This window comes from Pyxicephalus adspersus, chromosome 1, assembly GCF_032062135.1.
Source record: "Pyxicephalus adspersus chromosome 1, UCB_Pads_2.0, whole genome shotgun sequence".
Lineage (NCBI taxonomy): Eukaryota > Metazoa > Chordata > Amphibia > Anura > Pyxicephalidae > Pyxicephalus > Pyxicephalus adspersus.
This window is the reverse complement of record NC_092858.1, coordinates 56,445,873-56,467,255: the sequence shown is the minus strand read 5'-3', so window position 1 is coordinate 56,467,255 and position 21,383 is coordinate 56,445,873. Positions and strand designations below refer to the sequence as shown.

Sequence of the window (21,383 nt, the reverse complement as noted above, 5' to 3'; positions counted from 1 at the left end):
GGGGGACCTAAATTATTTCATGGGTTTCTTTGTGTTAAAAAAAAAAATGAGAAAAGCTGTTTAACAGTATGTGTTATTTATTTAGTAACTTTTACCTAAAATATTTAAAAATCCTTTAGCTCTCCAGCATTTGTTCTGTGCATGTGGAATGGCTTAAATGAAGGTAGCTATTCTATTTTATTTATTTTATATTTTCTTTACCCTATTAAATTGGGCAACAGGTTGCAGAGTGCATGTATAATAAGCTAGATTTTCTGAAAATGTCTTAATTTTCAAATGAATATGTTACTTAGGCATACATTTGAATGTAATGTTTACCATGTGAAACCACAAAGTGAAGAGGAGAGGAAAAAAGAATTCTCTTTTGTTTTTAATGTTATCATTACAAAGTAAGCAGCGGTGGAAATCAAGTGTTAGAAAAACATGAGAGTCCCTGAACACTAAAGACTGTCTTTAAAAAATGGTTCAGTTTATATAATAATAAACTCAACAAAGCATGCCATGTTACCTGAATGTCAGAGCACTCTTTCACTTCAATACAAAACTATAAACTATCAAAAAAATTCTGGACTGGGTCAGTCTAATGTGATTCAATAAAAAGGATCAGCCACCAATAATTTCCCATTGTAGAGGATGCATAGTGCCATAATGCAGGCTTTATTCCTCAAAGAACAATACAAAGATATGGTAAAAATGTGCTACGTCTGGTATTATATTAGCAAATGGCTTTTTAACTCCCCTCTTATAATAAAATGTTATTGTTGTCCTCTTTAAAAGAAAATAACAGTCAATCACAGCAATAAAGCTGGAGACTGCTACTGCATCTATTAGACATATATTTTGTCCTTTCACATAACACCATGTCTAGAACTAAAATGTCTCAGTGTTTGCCTTGCTAAATTAAATTCTCCCTGCTCCACAATGACCAAAGCAAATAATATATGACCTACAAACGAGTTATTTGCATTCTCCGAAGAGCTGCGTGTTTTTGTTCCTTGAGGTCATATTTCTTTGAACCTCTCTTCTTTGTAACAACCTTCTGTTGCTCATTAGCATGCTGATCACCATTAACGCAGCTATAATGTAGCAATTTTCCTGCTGTATACTGAGTGGGAATGTTCATCTGAATTTTGTCGAGGGACAAAATTAAGTACATAAATCTACAGCATAAACCTGGATATCATCCAACTTTGGATGAGCCGTTCCTTGTTGACGACGTCATATTCTTCCCTTCCTCTAACAGCTGGCTAAGCATCTTTTGGTCTTATGAAAAGCAAAATTACAGAAGCACAAATTTGTAAACGTGCCTCTAGTTCAAACCTTTCAATCCTATTTCCTTTTTCAGTTCTCTACTCACTTAGGAAGTACAGATGTAAATGACATTTATATACTTTAAAACTGTGCAAGGGCAAATGAAAGAAGGCATTTATTGGCAAATGTGATAAAGAAAGTGGTTATTTTCAGAGAGTTGTGGGGATGTAATTACAATGAAATGAATGCCACATTTTATTAAGTTGTATTGTTATTTACAATTAACATCATCCATTCTTTATTGGCATAAAATTAATACCCATTATTATTCTTCTACACATATTAACATCTCAATGTCAGGTTGTTTAGTTGTTATCAATTTTTCTATAATCATGTCCCTCACAAGTATGTAATCTGTGTGTGTGTCTATATATATATATATATGACATGTAAATGATAGCATCTTTGTGGCCCTGATCTGGAGAATTTTGAATGACATCCTATGTTCTTTCGGCTTAATAGGTAGTAACAAGTCTCTAGGATTTTGACTGACAAATGCGGTCCAAAGAAGTGATGTGCATATCAGGAAAACAGTGAGTAGGTCAAAAAGACACATGTAATGGGCAGAATTATGTTTCCTTACCCCTGTGTTATGCAGTTGGGCATCACTGTCATACTGGGGTGTGTCCTGTGAAATGCAGAGGTGGCAAAATTCTAAAATCACCAAAATATAGTAGGTGATCTGTAAATAGGAGATGACCCAGCCAATGTAAGTTGACTATACATTTGAATGGAAGGGCTTCCTTAATGTAAACATGTAATAGGAGAAACACTTGGGTTGCCATTGTTGACCCCCTTCGGAACCTAATGGTTTCCTTGCTGTTATGCTGAAACATTTGTTTTAATATTTTCAAGATTTGGTATGGATCACTAACTAATATTTTGCATTTCCCAAAGGGTACAGAAATGGCAGTCCTTGTATTTTGTATTTTTTTTTAAATTCCCCTTAATTCCCTAATTTTATTTTTATTTTTTTTAATCAGTTCTTGTTTTACCTACTAAGTAAGAAACATTGTTCATCAGCATGATAACAATTTTGTAAACATTGACTTAATTGGAGCATGTCATTACTGTATAAATCATATATTAAACCATTTAATGAAATCTCTATTTAGATAACTGTTCTCTAAAAACATAAGGTGGTGGATAGTTTTAAAAGGAACAGAAACTAATAAACAGTATTTATAAAGCCACAATAATAGCTGAGTATCAATGTTCACATTTTGTGTTTGGATGTAAAAAGACATATCAGGATTTGCTACGAAAAAATCTGTTTTTTGGAACAGCCAGAGGGAACTGATATGATTTAGGCATAGGGAGACAAAGTATCAATATTATTATTACCTTGGATTTATATAGGAGTGCTAACCTCTGAACCAAAATGCCGCCAAATTCAAAATAGTTAAACTATGACAGTCGCTGTAGCTGCCGATAGCTAAAAGTGGTGGACTTTTAATATTCATTACAGAGGGACACCTTTTGGTCTGTAGGAAAGAGGAAAGACATACTCCTGTGATGCCCCCTGTTACACAGCCCACTACATATGTATACAGGGGAAATATTTGGTAAACCCAAATTTGCTTCTGTATCCACTATCTTTCTTTCATACTGACTTTTCAGAATAAACAATGCAATCATTTAGAGGCTGGGGTGCCTCCAAATAGAAACAGTTTCTATTTGATATAAATAGACATAAGTTGATATTAAAGTGGACCTAAACTAATTTTTTTACTTTATATAAAAGGGTAGACAACCAAGGAAAGAGTAGAACTTCTCGGAATCCATGATGTATGTATCCCTGGCTTCTGGCTGCTCCTTCTGCACATGCCCAATGTCAGGCATGCGCAGAAGGGGCATTTTCCTACATTGAGGGGAAAGAGTTGCCAATCTCACACATGCGCAGTGAGATTGGCATCCTTTTTTGCAGGCTATGCCACCTGATCTTACACCTGCACAGTACGCGATTGGGTGACGTAGCCAGAAGAAGGAAGAAGACAGGGCAAGTTGGAGGTGCCCAGGGAATTCCAGGTTGGTGCGAGACCCAATTAAGGACATCTCCAGTGATTTCGAGGGATCTGTGGAATTAAAGCTGAGTGTGTTTTTTTTAATTACAGTTTAGTTCCGCTTTAAGTAAGTTTACTTGGTACATTTGTAAATCTTAAACAAACCTTTCTAATTCCAAGGAAAGAGTTGCAGTTGTCACTTATCTTCATAAAGAGAACTTTAATATGGGCCACTTTATATCAAATTCCCAGTGTGAACCCTGGAAGGAAGGGAGAAGACTGGCAGCCTAATGACAGACCTTCACTAACACCTTTCTGGCCACTTTTCCTTTATCATATGTATGTTCAATTTTTTTAACATTGTTTACATCTATGGTGTACTTCAAGGCTGGAAACTGCTTAGATTAGAAACAGCTACTTGGGATCTGTAAGCTTCCAGAACAGAAGAAAACTCAAGAATCTTGATCAAATGAGTACTGGTTAAATGTGATATGGGCAGGTACAGCTAACTACACTGTTAAAAAAAACCACATCATATAAGGGTGACTTGATGGTGCAAATTTTACAAACCAAACAGAAGAATAAAAAAAATATAGACAAACAAACCCCTTTTTGGTATTTTCAATTGTTTAGTCCTTTAATGATTTGCTGAGTTTAGAAAAGCATTAGAAGCATTGCTGAGTTTAGAAAAGCTTACCTTATAGAGAAACTTGCTGAAGTGAGAGCTGAAGTGAACACAGTCTTGCTTATCCATACTCTGTTTTTGAAAATCCATCTGCAAAATAATTGAGCACAAAAGACCTTTAGTTCATCTCAATCACCAAAAATCTTTAAAAATTTTGAAACCTTTTGAATGTCCCCATTAAACTGTGGGCAAAAACATAATATATACAAAAAATTATATTTCTGTACCAGGAATTACGTCATCCCAAACTGGCCAACAAAATGGCAGAAGAAGATATCAGTGGTAGGGATGAGCGAGCAAAATTTGTAATTCCGATTTCACAGTGAATCGGGCCTTTCTTACATGTTCATGTTTATCAATGATAAGTAAAGAACAGGGACCGTGGGAATTGAACTCAAATGAACTCTCAATGGAGAATCTCCATTGAGAGTTCATCTGACTTTGCCTGCAGTCAGAGCTGATTGGAGGCACCTGCGTGCCTCCAATTAGCTGTGACTGTAGGTTCCCACGGTCACTGGGCCCTACTTATCAATGATAAGTACAGCCCAGGGAACGAGACAACCTGCACCGTGGACGTCAATGGAATTCGTGAAATCGTTTCAGCGAAATTCCGTAGACCCATCAGAAATTTGAGGAAATTTTCGCAAGAAGGCAGAGGCGGAGGCATTCTCGCTCATCCCTAGTGACCAGCAAGGTGTCAGCCACAGTGAGATGCATAAGACTACAGCAAGTCTAAACTTAACATAGGCCTGTTACAAACCCATTGAACCACAACTGTCACCTTTGCTGTCCTTAATTGTTACATTAACATAACTCAGCAAAATCAATAATTTTATTTTCTGACTCTTTTTGCAAGTTTTTAAAACCTTTGATATAGTAAGCTAAGTTCCTATCATGAACAATAATTCTTTATTTTATTTTATGGGATCCCTATAATATTTACATACTCATCATTTTGCCAGTGAATAACTTGCTTGGCTATTAAGATAGCGCTAATAAGCCACTAGCCAATATCCTGACACCAGGCAAGAGGTAATTGTGCCACTTTGGCTAGGGGCATTGCTTGATGATCATGTATTAAGAATATAACATATATCAAAGTGATTTGTTTGACTAATGTGCCTGCGCTGGCATGGTCCCCATGTTTGTAGGTGGCCATTATTATCTGACATCTGTCCCATTGTTTACATTAAATGAAATGTACAGTCAGCCCAAATCCCAGTAAACAGGTGTCCACAATAATTAGAGTCAACACAACTCACGCTAATGAGAACTCACTTTTGGAGCCAGGAAAAAAAGTCTTTTTAAAGCTTGGCTCCTGTGTATTAGCATGGTATATATATCTTCACACATTTACAATAAGGATTTTGAAGCTGAACCTTAGGCAAGCAGCTAACTAAACAGCAGAAATACATACAGGTTATAGGATATACACAGAAAAAAAAAATATAGGATATATACAGAAGAAATACATAAAGGAAATACATATACTACATAAATGTTTAGCTTTACCTAATATAGGATTTGGATTTCTGTTCATTCTGTTCTAACACAGCTCAGTCATGCAGCACAGCCTTATCTGCAAGGGGCTTGGGGGCCCGTTTTTTCTATACTCCCCACCCCCAGCTAGTAACTGGACTTCAATGTAGTAGACGTATGGGCTTATGTTTTTGTCACTCTCTTACTTTATCAGTAGTGCACTTGTAGTGCAGAAAAACTGCACTTTTCCCTAACTGCCCAACCTGAGCTCTGCTGAAGTAGGACAGAAAGATGCTGATACCAGGTCAAGTTCAGGAACACCACTTATAAAATTTGCTGACGCATCCCTGGTGTGGCTGTAAGGTCTGATGAAATGTCGCCCCAGACAATCAAGATGGACAAAGATTGAAATAAGGAACAGAAGAAGGAAAAGATGGTGGCACCTATAACAGAACGGTGAGTATGAAAAGGGTTTGTTCCACTTTAACTCTTTGAAAACGGCAGTACACAGGTGAACTGTATTGGTGAGTAATACTATTTTTAACATCAAATGACTAACTGTAAGTTTTAGGTAGCAGAAGAGAAAAGCAGACATTACATTTTATGTGCAGATGTTGAAATCCATAAAACAGAACCATCAGAAGTTCAAAGCAGGAACCTCAAAAATAATATAAACTTCACTGGAAACTATATGTGTGTGTATATAATTAGGAACAAAATAACAGATATATATTCACAAGAAAGTTTTCTTTAAAAATATCCCATATAAGAAACTTTGGAGAGTATGTTCTCTTTTCCTCATGCTACCTTTGTCTAATCATAGCCACAGGACTTTTAAAGTCAAATCTCCAGGGGAACAAAATGTTAATAAGTTAAATTGTTGCTAACAAATGAGCATTTCCTACCTGACAAAGTATCTTCATCTAGGAATATATCTATGTCTGCTTCTACCATCTAATTTGAGACTCGAGAAAATGTGTAGTTACATATTAATGAACAGAGAAAAATGGCAAAAATGAAGAATATATATTTCATTCACTATAACAAAGATACTACTTTATTCTTCTATATAGTGTCTGCTACCCTGAAAATCTCACTTAGTCAAATGCAGCCATCTATCATAGCAGTGCCTCCAGCACTCAGCACTGTGTGCCAGTGATTACATGTCTTTTCCAACTACTGACTTCTGTGCAGATGTTTAAATCGCTGAGAATGGTAATATACTATAAACGGGAAGAAATAGGATATAATTGGCATAATATTTGCAGACCAAATCAAATAACAAAGTTTTTTTCACAGGACAGGGCACATTGACCTGCATATATGGTGTTGTATTATTGCTCCATTTGTGGGGAGGACTTGGAGGACTTCTGATCCACATATTTTGCTAGATCTATCTGCAACTATGTCTGCAATGCTTTCATTCTACTTGTAGAAGCTCAAACTCAATTCTGTACTGGAATTTCTAACAAACATTGTTACATGTATGAATTAAAAAGGGAGCATTTAACAGGCTGGCCAAAGGCCTACCTACAACATTTATGAATAGTTATAGTGCAGATCCTGTTCATTTTATTTGGAGAGTGTATTACCTCCTGCACAATTACAACCATGTTTTGTAGACATTTAATGAACATCTGTGTTCAGTATGTATGATGCATACTACGTCCCCTGGATTTCTCTATTTCTCAAATTAAATGACAAGTATGTATTCTAATTGCACTGGCATAGGCACTTTGATTAGGATTCTCAGTAACAGATATTTCATAATGAGCAAGTTTAAAGTTTACCTTATTACATTGCTAAGCTGATACAGGTTGTAAAAAATAATCATAGATATGTACAAGGCCAGGAATTGTATTATGATAGTAATATGATTTTAACATTGCTAAAGGGAAGCATGGGGCATAAGAACTAAATAACAAATTACAGCAAACCATGAGACTGTTGGTCACAGTAGTTTCCTCATTTCCCTTTCATTCACAGCATTTATGAAGGTTTTACTAGGATACAGTAGGATGTGAATAGTGCAAATCCTAACCATGTCAGTGTCTGTTCCATTGTATCACCAATCGACCTACCCATCAGTAGCTAACATCAATGCGTAGACAAGATGTAAAATTTTAATGTCCAGAAAACCACACATTGGAAAAACAATGTGTGTTAGGATTTGTTTTGGTTTTGCCTCTATTTGAAACTCTTGAAACAGTTATACTTAAAACAAATGGCTGACAGTCCTTTTACCTAGACGTGCTGTGTTTAGATAATAATGGTACAAGTTTCATGGCTTTGGGTAAATTCAATAATGTAAAGAATATGCAAACTGTTGTAAATGTTGTAAAGAATAAAAGAATAAAAAAAGTATAGGGATTTCTTAAAAAAAAAAAATAAAATCAGGGGTATAATTAGAAATTATTAAGTGACCTTGCAACATTTTGGATGGTGCCCTTTCACCCAAACATGCCAAAAGACTAAGAAAAAAAGAGTAGTGGCACTTACTGGCATGTCTGCACCCTATGGGCCACTGCCCCATTTCAACCCCTGCAGTGATAGTTATGCACCTGAACATACACGTTCACTAAACACACATCTACATGAGCTCCCTTTGACCCTTAACCCCAAGCAGGCTATCTGCCACACTGTGCATCTTAGTGTGGTGCTACCCCCTGATCCCTCACCTCCAGCTTGTTTAGAAAGTGTCTGCTCACCAGGCTTCTGGGCATTGCTTTTTCTGGATTTCCACACCTGTTTTCCCAGCACCAGGGGCATGGGGTAGAGGTAAATTCTTTAGATATGGTCAATCAAAGTAAAAAAGACAGTTACAGTCTTCTTTCCTCTCCTGTGTCATGCTGGCATTTATTTCAGCAAGTACAGGAGAGGTGGCAAGAGTACAGGCAGCAAAAAGCCCCTAAAGGGACAACAAATGTCATCTCATCTCTAAGCAACCTGTAACTTCTGGCAAGTTTTTTTCCATCCTACGTCACCCGATCCCGCGCCTGGGTCCAGTGATGTAGGAAGAAGAACCCGGAAGAAGAGGCTAAGATGGCAGTGCCAAGCTTGCCGGCTCAGAGACAGATACCAGGACGACGCGGGACCCTATGGAAGACACCTCCGGACCGATCGACTGCACCGTGGGAATAAAGGTAAGTGAATTGTTTTCCGGTTTTGGCATTTTTCAGTTTACTTCCTCTTTAAGAGATAGTAGGTCAGTGGGTCGTTCAAGTCAAAATTATCAGAATGGGTGGACTGGGACATTTCTGATTCCATACCTCTGGAATTAGGTTAAATTTATTGTTATTATTGCATGGGGTGCCACCTCCCCAGAGGAGAAACTCTCTACAAATTGTTTAAATCTGTATGCTACATACAGTGCATACTCCCCTGCATTGGTTTGTTCAGGGAAGGCAATTTCCAATCACTTTTCCCTCAAGACGTTGACATCTATCATATGAGAAAAATGCAGAAAAATATTCCATAGACAAGGGAAATTTTGGTGTCCAATCACACAAGCACCCATCATACAAAATCTACACATCTCAAACTTCCCTCGTCACAAGAGATTCCTGAATTTGGCACATTACATGAAAGGTCGAGCTATGAATGGCTTTATTTTTATTGTTTCCCATATCACATATAGGTAAATTTTGATGAGATCCAATATGTCAGTGTGATCAGTGTCATGGAAAGATTTCATATCTTACAAATCTCTGTGTGTTTATATGTGTCAAGGCCCTCATGTGAAATTGTTACTTCATTTCATTAGTTAAAAATCAGAGGGCTTGTTTTTTGCAGAAATGGTTAATAAACGTATTTAACTCCACAGTCTACCTTGTATCAACTTTATGCTCCAATAAACAAGGCAATAATGACAAATTATCAAATCAAGCCTCAGATGTGACCCTCAATTGGTAGAGCAGCAATTTAATGAAGACAAAAGCTATGTGAAGACTGCTAATATCATTTACTGATAAACAGGTTTTCTCAAGAGGCCTCTAGTTTAGTCCCTTGAGGGCCTATAAGCCAGCATAATTCCATTTAAAATATTGTGCAATTCACTAAATTAGTCTTTGAACATCCTTACTATCCAATTACGAGGCCCCAGCAAGGACAGAATAATGACATTTTTCAAACGGTGGAAAGCATGTGGTCTGAAGCGACTGATGACAAACACGAAAATAAGCTTTCAGTTTTGGAACTCATTGTGACTTCCTTGCTATCCCTCAGTTCGGAGGTTATGATATGAACACAGTACAGAAACGATAAGTGTAAAGCTGGAAAACTAAATCTTTGGCTTGCAGACAATTCTGCACACTGGTACCTCCAGGAGAAGAAAAATCATAGAGCTGAATGATGTTTTTGCATTTGCAAGCTATTTGGGCCACTTAAAACCTAGTGAAGGCATTTCTGAATAACGGGTATGGAATACCTCTTGGACAGTTTTATCTTCAAGGCAGGCAGAAAAGCCTTGAGTTTTAGGAAGTGAGATTCATCTCTGTTAACGCACTGCAAGCCACATTATTAAAGTCGTTTGTCATGGTTTGAATATTTCTGCCTGATTCACCATTAAATCGCTGTTCTAATTACCAACTTTGTCATGAAAAGTGGTCTAGCTGCTGTATACACAGGAAAACTTAATTTTTTTAATAATGGTCTGCCTTGTGCAAGGAGTATTTGAAGCACTGGGTTTGCTGTAATTGATGAGAGCAAGCCTTGTGAAATCATAAATCAGTGAATGGAAATAATAATGACAGCCAGTGAAAACATCCTCCAGTTATATTCTAGCAGGAAGGTTCTGATTATTATTGCACTGAATTATTCTACCATATGATATCAATAGATTTTGTATTACAGGGTCAGTGAGCTTAAATTACAACTTGATTTATATACAAGAACAGTTAATAATATGGAAAGATATACATATATGTTTCAGAAGCTTATTTTTACTGGGGGCAGCAAAGGAAATAATCTGGAACTCTGCAAAAAGAGAACCTTTCATTTGTATAGGTTACTTCTTGCTGGATGATCCATTCAAGGGTCACTGTTGACAGTCTTACGCAAACCTCATTTAGCCTAAATGACTCATGAACAATAGTGCCAGTCTGTGGTTGCACTAGAAATAAAATGCCCCTATGAGTGATATGCTACATGTTTGTTACCAGTGTTCTAAGTCTAATCTGTTTCCTGGGTGCATAATACACCTCAGAATTTGTTATTTTTCTGTTATTTTCTATAACACAACCATTTTTTGACACGTGGCCTTACTGAAAGTGATCCTGAACCCGACGATAAAATATCTGAAAAAAAGATGCCTTTTAGTATCTTTTTAATGATCCATCCAATATTCAGATAGCCCCTCAATCTCCCAAAAAGATGTTACAAATATGATACAATTAATAGCAGGTAACATGGAATCACCCAGGGCATGTAATCTAATCTAAACCTGGTCTTCACCAGGGGTGGTGGGCCAGTAATCCTTGTGACTACCGGGTTCTTTGCTGCAAAGTGCCTCCAGGTTGCTGCACTCAGGGTAACCCCTCAAAAGGGCGGATTTATTAGCCTTGTGAGAGGAGACTTCCAGAGACTCAGATGAAATGCTCCACAAGCAAGGTGACATCAGTATACAAGGTGGTGATGGTAACTAGGAGGTCAGAGCAGGGTAGAGGATAGATGTGCACCAAGCAGTGTCCCAAACACTAAGGAGCTGATGCAAGGTCAGAGCACCAAGCACCTGCACAGCGTAGGCTAATGTCTTCCCTTTTAAACTATCATTCACAGCTGCACACGCTCCTGCTGTACCCTGACCAGTGAGCACAGAGCCGCGTGCTGCATGGACTGGATTATGGGGAACTGCCCAGGATCCTCTTGGTAAACTGGCAAATTGCCAATTGGTGAGAAATGTAAAAGATATCCTTTCTCATTCCTGCATTTAGGGTTTTTCACATACTCTACTCTCTACTTCTACTCTCTTCTGGAACTCTCTTCCACAATACCCTCCCAGTGTATCTTCAAATATAACATAAAAAGTCCCCTCTTCAGGGAAGCATATATTCTGACCCTATTCAGATACCAACATTTCACCTTGTACACAGTTTACTGGCCCCCATACCTCTTGTTCTCTACCCCTTATCCCCTTAGTTTGTAAGCCTACAGGGACAGGCTGTTTTCGCTATTATTATATTGTTACTTTAAATACGATAGCTTTCCCAGCTATTTTCTGTAAGGGAGAGAGAGGGAGGTATTTGTAGTCTAAATCAGCATAACATCCTACACTGACAAGGTTGCTTCTCATTAGATACAAATTATTGAGCAACTCTTGTCACCCCAGGACAGAAAGTGTAATACAGGCAGGATTACTGGTGGGAAAAAAACTGAAAACAAATGAATGCAGACAATCCATGTAACAACATTACATTTTTTGTTTTTAGGTTTAGATACTGTATGCTTTAAATACCTGTATGCATTCTTTGGATATGTAGATGTTACAGGATTAAACCAACATAAACTGTTTTTAAATGTATTTTTCTATGTTATGGTATGTTTTGCTCCCTTTTCTGTAGGGTCATTTATTATGGAACCTTTAACATGTAATGAGAAACCTCACAGGTGCAATACAGTAAATTTCTTTCTAGGGTCTTCCACCTTCAGTATAAATTCAGATAATGTATATGCTATTGGTTAATATGTTATTAATGTTTACTGGACTGGCCAATATTGCTATAAGTTTACAGCTCATTATCTACAGCTTATATTATCATTTTGCTTCTAACAGCCTTCTTAGTGTTCATTACCTTCACTTATTACCTTATTCCTCACTGTAAATTGTGCTTTGCATATTATTGATTGAAACTGATAATTACAATTGATCAATAAAGATGAAGAAATAATCCAAAATCCACTTCGCCAGTTGTTTACCTGAACTGCCGAAGTATGTAAAATAGTGGTCTTTGCTCCCATAAGAAAGAAGGCCCAAAGTGAATTAAACAAACTGGTGTTTTGGGGCAGGTAAATCATACATAATCCCCATTGGATTTGCAACATCATCTAGATATCTTTAGGATAAAAGAGTCTGAAGACCAAAAAACTGGGCTTATTTTTTTTTGGGGGGAAGGGGGGGCACTGTTAAGGTTCCCATCCCAGCAGTCAAGAGCGTGTGGACCAATGTATGTATTGCATAGGGCTCACATGAATGTATCTCTTTTCCTGGGTGATTACTGCTCTAGGTTCTAGTTGTGCAGGGAGTGTATATTTTAGAGATGTAATGTATCTTTTTATTGTTTAAGATTGTCCTAGTGCTATTATATATAAAGTATTATAGGGCATTATGTGTACATTTTGCTCTATACTTATGTAATTCATCCCACTTCTCGTCTATGGTTAGGCCTAATCTACCCTATTTTACTATATACAAAAAAATTCCCTCTTATTTATAAGTCAGTTTTAAGTTTGGTTATCTCATATGGCATTTTGGTTTTAATACTGAATTCTAGTCAGGTTATAATGCTTGTTTAGTATGTTGAGATATAAAAGAGAGGAATACTAACCCTGCTTCATGATCCCATTGCAGCTGCTGTTACAGTCCTCCTTACTCTAATAATGTAGGTGGGCTCTTGATGCCATGTATAAGACAGTGTTGTTGTTGTATGTTGGCAAGAATTGATTCAACATAAGTAGAGAATAGAAACAGTTTTTATAGAACAGTCACTAGAAGGAGAACTAGTAGAGAAAAAGACTGAAAGGTAAGTAAGGTAAGCCTTACTTAGGTAAGGTAAGGTAAGGTAAGGTAAAAAAAAAATATTATACAAAGACAGCAACGCCTGAGAGGTTCCAAAACTTTTTACCTTCCACAAAAGTCAAAAAAAGTTATACCTTAAAGCTCAGTTCTCCTTTAACAGGCAGTACAGTTGGTGGTTAGCACTCTGCAGCACTAGGTCACAGGTTCATATCCTGGCCAGGACACTGTCTGCAAGAAGTTTGTATGCTCCTCCCTTATCTGTGTGTGGGTTTCCTCCCAAATCCCAAAAAAAACATGCAGTTAGGTAATCGACTCTCCCTTAAAAGTTGTCCTTAGACTAGGTTAATGACATATGACTATGGTAGACATTAGATTGTGAGCCCCGTTGAGGGAAAGGTAGTGATATGAGACAGTACTTTTCCAGCATCTTGCCTCAAAGAGTAGAGAATACTCATCTACAAACCTTGTGTTTTCATTTGCCTGCACATGATGATTCAATTGCCCTGCACATACAAAGTAAACATATCCTCACTAAGTGAATATCTAGCAAATTAACACAACTGTATATAAATAATTAAATGAACTATATGACTGATTTTGGAAATATACATAGGGTACGTTTTTTTATAAGTACCCTCCAGGGCCAAGGATGGTTGTAATGTGCCTCTGCACAGCGACAAGGCTGTAAAATTTTTTACAAGATTGAATGAAATGTAATGAAACCATTCAACCAGTCAGTTTAAAGCTGAAAACCCATGTTCACCTCCCAGAGAGACACATGTAGATGTAAGAATCTATAAATGAACAAAGACATTTAGCTAATATCTGCTACCCTCAATTCAACAGTTTATTTTGTCCTTTGTTTCACATGTGTACAATGTTTAACAAATGCTCATCCACAGGTCTCCTGGGATTGTTCCAGTCCATCTACTGCTTTGTCAATGTTTGTAATTAGCTGCCTAACAAATTGAGGAAAATGAGTCCTTTGTTGTTAGATCCATATAGGAAACAAAAGAGAACCCAAGCATATGACAGCCAAACAAGGCATTTGATAGAGTTTCAAGAGGTAATCTGCCATGGTTATAGCAGTCTGACAATCATTTAGCAGCTACAATGTAATTAAGACTTATTGCAACACTACATAATATAGATACAAGCAGATACATGCTTCCATCCTCACGTGGATTTGTTTAATATCAGAAAATGGAGCAGCTGATACACAGAGCAATTAGTTTGTTTACATTAAGAGCTTAAAGAATCTCTAAACCAAAAACAAGTATCGCTTTATAATGCGGTCATTAAATATGGTGGCTGCATGTATTTATTTTCGGATACTTTCCTTTATTTTAACCAATGACACATGTCCTGTCTTGGGGGGACAACACTCACTCTATGTACTGCATCTATGGAGAAGCAGCGTTGTCACCCCAGGCTGCTCTCCTGTTCAAACTTAACACAGTTCTTTCTCTTCTCATTTTCATTACATACATTTTGTATCTCACAGAAGATAGCTGGAACAGATGAAAACATTGCATTACATTTCAGTTCTGTATACAGGAAGGTATTATTCAGTATCCTTATGTACTTGTAGAAAATGTACTCAAAGTCATGTGCACCTAACATAGTATAAGATAACTTTATTTCCATTTGAAGAACTACAGCTTTTATTAAAGTGTATATATATAATTAAAGTGTATATATGTGAATGAAGAAACTTGGTTTTATAAAGAAAGCTGTATGTTACTATCATATGTTGTGCATTTAGATGAACTATGGTATGAAACTTAGGAACAGCACACACTGGCAGGGCAAATTCTGGCATGAAATTGATTTTTTTCTTTGAGAATCAGTTTCAGCAGCCCCCGATCTTATTCATTGCAGTTTTGAAAAGAAGCCTTGTTTTAGGTAACTTTAGCAGCTACATATGTTTTTTCATGAACCATAGTAGACCTACTGCCAGTAGTTTGCTAAGGCTGTCGCTGTCCTCACTGAGGAAAATCTGTCATTGCCTAATTTTATCAAACTTTCACTAGGAGACTACAGATGATGCAGCAGTGTAAAACTGGTCAGAAGCAGGACATTTTACATTTTTACATTTACACATTCGAGAACAGTCAGAAAGAAGAAAAAAACATTAACAAGATAAATTAAAGTATTAAATCACCATCCCTTAAACAACTACAAATAGAAAGTCCACCTTTTTAATGAGAGTCCTTGCAATTAATAAATAAATTCATTTTTTCTCATGCTTTCCATACAAATACTTCCAATTCACTGACACTATAGCTGTTTTTGTACCCATCCTCCTATAATTAATGAAAGATATGGCTTATCCAAATGCCCTCCTGGCCATAGGTAAAGGCCTAATGATTTTATGTATTGAACTGATATCATTTGGTGGTGGGGAAACCCCACATTTGTTGAATTTGAATGGACACATGAAATTGTGTTCACTTGGATAGTCCAATCTTATTGAAGGAAAAAAATGTTTTTGCTTGTTTGTTTTTTAATTCTTCTGCACATGATTGGGCATTTAAAGACCACATGTCTTTATGTAATTCACTTTAATAAGTAATCATTCTCTACTGGTTTAGTAAATCTACCCCAGTGTCTTTTTGCATAGTGAATTATCCAAAGCAGCATCCTGAATTAATATTTCTTTACAGCAAGTTAATTTTCCAAGTGTACTAAACTAAATGCATGATAAATGGAAGCAAATTAGACATATTACTTTGCACAGGAGACAGTATTGACCTATTCTAAAATGCATTATAAGCTCAGTTTAAAAGTAGAAGATTCACGGTAATTGATCAGCAGGAACACTAATGTTCTCAGCATCAATAAGTGTGTTCATTCCTTCACTGGTAATAATACTGCTTTTTAGCTTAGTAAAACATGTTCACAAAGCAGTAAAAATAATGACTTTACAAAATAAATTACATGCTTTAAAGTCAATTACATTTTTATTCCAAATGTTTGAGCATACAAAATACAGGATAGAAACTATTAAACTAACTTCATATTTTATTCTTTCGATTTCTATAGATATCCATCTTCTCAGACGTCTATCTGAAATTAAGGATAGCTATCACCCCAATACCTGAAAGTACAAATTAATGGCTGGGATTTTAGTAACATTTATCTGCTCTTTAACTATTTTGTGTACTGAAGCATTTAACCAAAATTTCCATCCTGGCACCTTACCCCATTTAGATGCTGCTAACAAACCAGGTATCTGGACTGATCTTATTTTTAAGACTATTTATTTATTGAAAACTTATGATAATAAACATATACATAAAAGAAACATGTAGATATAATTGATGTTCTTCCTCTTTCTCTGCTTAGTGATAAATAATTCTTTCTATATGGGTCAAGTCCATGTAGCCCTAAAAGATCACTAAGGCTATGTTCAGACTGGCCATGAGTCACGGCTTCTACATGCCAGTGAACCTGTGCCTTGGGGGAGATGCTAAAAGTAGTTTGTCCCTACAGTTGTCCCATAGATATTAAACGGAAGCAGGACTGATTGGTTCCAGTATAGCTCACCGCCACTCACTGTCAAATCTGCAAACATTGGTTCTTTAGGAATCAGTGCTGCAGTGTGAGTGATTGAGCAGCTGGCAAAGTGCCAGGCAGGGCGAGCCACATGGAATAATTCAATCCCAAGGCAGGTCTAAAACTGACCCGTTTGTATATTATGAGTATTTGGAAGATTAATGCAGAGTACACTCAGGCCCCATTTGCAATGGGACAGAATAGATTTTGGTTGGCGATTAATTTTCATGAGCATCACTGAAAGGTCTCTGAAAGTGAGTCTTCATCAAATAAATCTAGTATCAAGGAATCAAAGCACCTTTTGTGCCAATGCCTGTATATTGAGGTCACTGCAGCATATTTAATATAAAAAAGGGAAAAAAGAAATAAACATGGGATGAATGAAAAATTATGCATCCCATTTATGTTTCTTTAAGACTGTTTGTACTAAAATTTGATTGCCCTAATGCCAATATTCATCTACATTTTAAACCCAATCAGGTTCTTTTTAGTGAAGGTGAGTATTCAGCTACTCAATTAGACTTTAGCAACAACTTTCACCATGAACTGGTAACAGCTTTAGAGTAAGAGAATGCTCAAATAATAAATGCATGCTTTAAATGATTATTTAGGTAAAATCTGAAGTGTCTTTAAATTTTAAAATGCTTAAACTGTTTGATTTTTTTTATTAGGAGATCTGTACATAATTCCCTAGAGAGGGTGCTGTGTATTGGATCCTCCACAAAGGTGGTAAACTGTTACCAATGGATCACCAAACTCAAAGACTGTGAACGAGAAGCCCAATTGTTAACAATGACAGGAAAAGCCAATATGGTGGCCTTTAAATATTAGGGAAAAAACATTACCTTATATTGGTTATGCTATTCAGAAGGTGATCCTATCCACAATTATTTTAAAGAGGATTTTCTCTTGGATTTCCTCTGATTAGGTGGACAAGTATATTTGTCCGTAACAACCCATAAACTACTAGACATAGTCATTTAATATTGGATGTCTGCAGTGCTACATCACATTTGCTATTGGGTCTTACTCAGCCTGTACATACCTTCCTTACTCAATTTCTTTACTGTTCCACTCTCCACTGTATCACATTACACCTCCAGAGGCTTTTCCTCCTTTGTGTTCTACTTTTATCATTCAATTTCTGATTCAGCTCTTCAGTAACCCAACTTTTTGAACTTTTAGTCTGTTTTTACCCTGTGCAACTAATTGGATCAATAGAATGCAGTGCAGAGCACATATCTAGAAGGAATAACCTGCAGCAGTACCAGCAATGTGGGCGCGGTGCAGATTGGTAAAAAGCAGTCATGTCACATATTAATCTAGTAAGTATTGTGCAGCGGATAGATCAAAGGCCTCTCCTGTGGGACAAATTTTGGCAGTCTGACTCGCACAAAATATGGAACGCATTGGAAGAAGTTTCTGAAGGACTGATACCTGGATGGGAGGATCCACCAGAGAAATAAGAGAAGTAAGTACACAGGTGATGACAGAAAGTGTGTTTTCAAAACATTCCAGACAAAGTGAAAGTCACCTAAAGACCATTTCACCTATGACCTAAAGTCTATCATGAAGGTGAAGAGTGGGAGTGCTGTCAAAAAAAATTGAAGACTTCCTTATTCCAAAACTTCCTACTCCTGGGGGCAGCCACAGAAAAACGGTAGGTATCTTTCACAATTGACAATATTTTCATTTTCATTGTTATCAATCCTTAAAATGTAATTTGCTGCATAAATGTCTCATAACCTCTTTGCTTTTCTTTTTCAGCTCAAATGGCCACATGGTTGCTGATGGCAGGCAGTCACTATTCATGCCAAAGACACCAAAAGTTCTAGTGGTGGGAAAGGCTTCATCTAGCATAGGATCATCATGGAAGACTCCTATTTTTAATTCAAACTGAGGGCACACAAGTCTGAGAAGAAGAAAAAGGATGAAGCTGACAGTGAAATCATTAGGTCATAAATAAAATCAAAAGCTATATTCATGAGTGACTGACTTGATCATCGGTATTCTTACTACAGACTAATTTGTGACAAATTGCAATGAAAGTTTGCCTATGATGAAACTTGAGATTCTACAGGTTGTCAGTCAGCCCCTAACCCACTTGTCTTTTTCCTGTGCTTCTCCACCACAATGCAATACTCCATGTCCAATCACTACAGTTTATTATTATCTTACTTTAAATCTAGCAATGGGCCAACCAGTTTTCATAGTACTCTACCTTACCGTCGCCAATATCCCAATACCATTACTTCCAGAGCAGTCTATAATCCACCAGCCACTCAATCCACAATCCATCAGCTTCATGCCTCAAACAAGCCTACACAGCTCTCCACCACTTCCCATGCACTCAGCAATCTAGCAGCTACTCTAGGCCCCATTACACAAACCAAATATATCTCTCTAACTTCCACATCTCACCACCTCTTCTCAAGCACTCACCAATGTAATAGATACTCTGGGCCTTATGATATTTAATTGCCCATCACATGGAAACTTTGGCAGTACAATCCCTGCTGATGCTGTAGGTTGCTTGCAGTATACCCAACCACTACTTTGTTTTTGTATTTGTATTATTTATGTTAGCTGTCAGCCAATAAATAGGTATAATTAACATATACGAATAAACTTCTGATGAAGACAAAAGACATCAGAGGAAGATGGGAGACATAAGTAGCGACACCCTGTTTGTCTGCTCCCTGGCCAGGGGAATCCTGCTATAGTGCAAACATGCAAGTATTCTTTCCATCTTTGGCTTCTATATGCTGTTTGTATGGATTGATCAACCACCATTGCTAATTGTGTTGTTAAAATTTGGCTTAGAAGGGTTTTGTATAAATAAATATGGCATATATTAATATGTTTGTGAGTAAGCAGTGGTTATGGTTTGTGGTCACTGTGGGTATAGAAGACAAAACCCCCAAAGCAAATCCATCTTCCCTATTACATATCAAAGACAAAAAAATTTGTTTGATCCAGATTATTAATGAGCAAAACATTGGATACCATGTAAACCTACATGGCTCTGTAGCATTTTAGGAGTAATCATTATATAACACTGATAATTTGTTCAGAATTGGTTTAGAGAACTAGGTTGTTTATTTTTTCTTTTTATCTATTCAAATTTTCCGTATTTCGGCTTTGTGGAGCCTATATGGAGTACTATGGATAAATGACTTGCTCAAAGGCAAGAGAGAATTCCACAGTGTGTAAGCACATACTAGTTTTGCAGAGGTCTGAAAAAGCAAAAACACACATAGTCAATAATATGAACAATTAGTCAATATATATGGGGACGTGCACAGAAATAGTTTAAAAGTGTTATAATAATTCTATGCATTTTCTTTATAATACATTGAAGGTATATAGTACTTATACATAAATTTACAGAAATCTATTTATCTATCTATTCTGTTTATTCAATTTCACCAGGCTTTCAAATTTTATCTGCATACTCTCATCATCTCCTGACAAGGTTCTTTTCTTTATCCACGTGAATCAGCTGGGCACATGGCAGTAATACAACTCAATACAGAATCTTTAGCTTACATGAATAAAAAAATGAACTCACAAATGCTATGTGTAGGGTTTGGCTGATGGGCAGGTAAATGAGCCCCTTGTTTGAATCCCACATTTCTTGTCCACTTAACCATTAGCCCCACCTTTTACTTGTAGCAAGACAATATACACACTTTTGTGTTAGCTGTACCCTCACTTACATATTTTTCAGCCCTGTTAGGTTTCTGCATGCTCAATTGATTGTTGACTTGGCTGTCATATGCATGCTGAGTCAGTAGTGATAGGAAATGGACCTCATGCCATCTGGTACCTTAGAAACTTGCTCACCCTGAGGAGGAGAGGGACCAGAGCTGAAAGTGCATTTTTATCTCACTCCAGAATAGCGTACTGATCCATGGTATTCTACTAATCAGAAGTCTTTTAGGGCAATCTAGAATAAATGCCTCCAAGGAAAGCACAGCTTGTCTTTGCTAGCACATTTTAATGTGTATGCTTATTTAATGGTTGGTATTTTAATAAATGATATACTATATACATATGCATTATTTGGCTCTAAAAATTACAGAAATTACTAGCACCCTCCTGTCTAAGGAAATATATATATATATATATATATATATATATATATATAGCTAGCAACAATAATCTCACAAGAAAAACTCATTTTACATACAGAAACGTATTGCTCAAATACATTTACAGAATGAAATGATGTAATTACTGGTTCCCTGTGCATTCAAATGCTAATAAACAAACAAGTAGTGAAGTCTAAACAGTATTGGTTAAAAACTTTAAAGGTGTGGCCAGCCTCCAATTTTTCCTATTTTAGAACATGTAAATAACATGAGAGTTTCTTAGATAGACAATAGACAGACAATAGATTATTTAAAAAAAAATAATATTAGGTACTACAGGTTTCATCAGGAATTTGCAGGATTGAACTATTGTTATTACCCTGTTTCCCCGATTATAAGGGACTGTCTTATATTTTTTGTAATGCCAAAATATGCCCTAGGTCTTATTTTCAGGGGATGTCTTATTTTTCCATGAAGAAGACTACAGTACACATTTATTGTTGAAAGTCACTCATGTGCCA

The 21,383-nt window shown here is 36.7% G+C and overlaps 1 long non-coding RNA gene across 1 annotated transcript in view; it reads right to left on the bottom strand.

Moving 5' to 3' along the window:
* Positions 1–4,016: 4,016 nt before the first annotated feature.
* Positions 4,017–21,383, bottom strand: part of LOC140321777 (uncharacterized) — a 108,961-nt gene continuing 91,594 nt past the window's right edge. Inside the window, exon 3 of the long non-coding RNA XR_011919011.1 lies at positions 4,017–4,089. This is a non-coding gene — a long non-coding RNA (uncharacterized lncRNA). The remainder of the gene's footprint in view (positions 4,090–21,383) is intronic.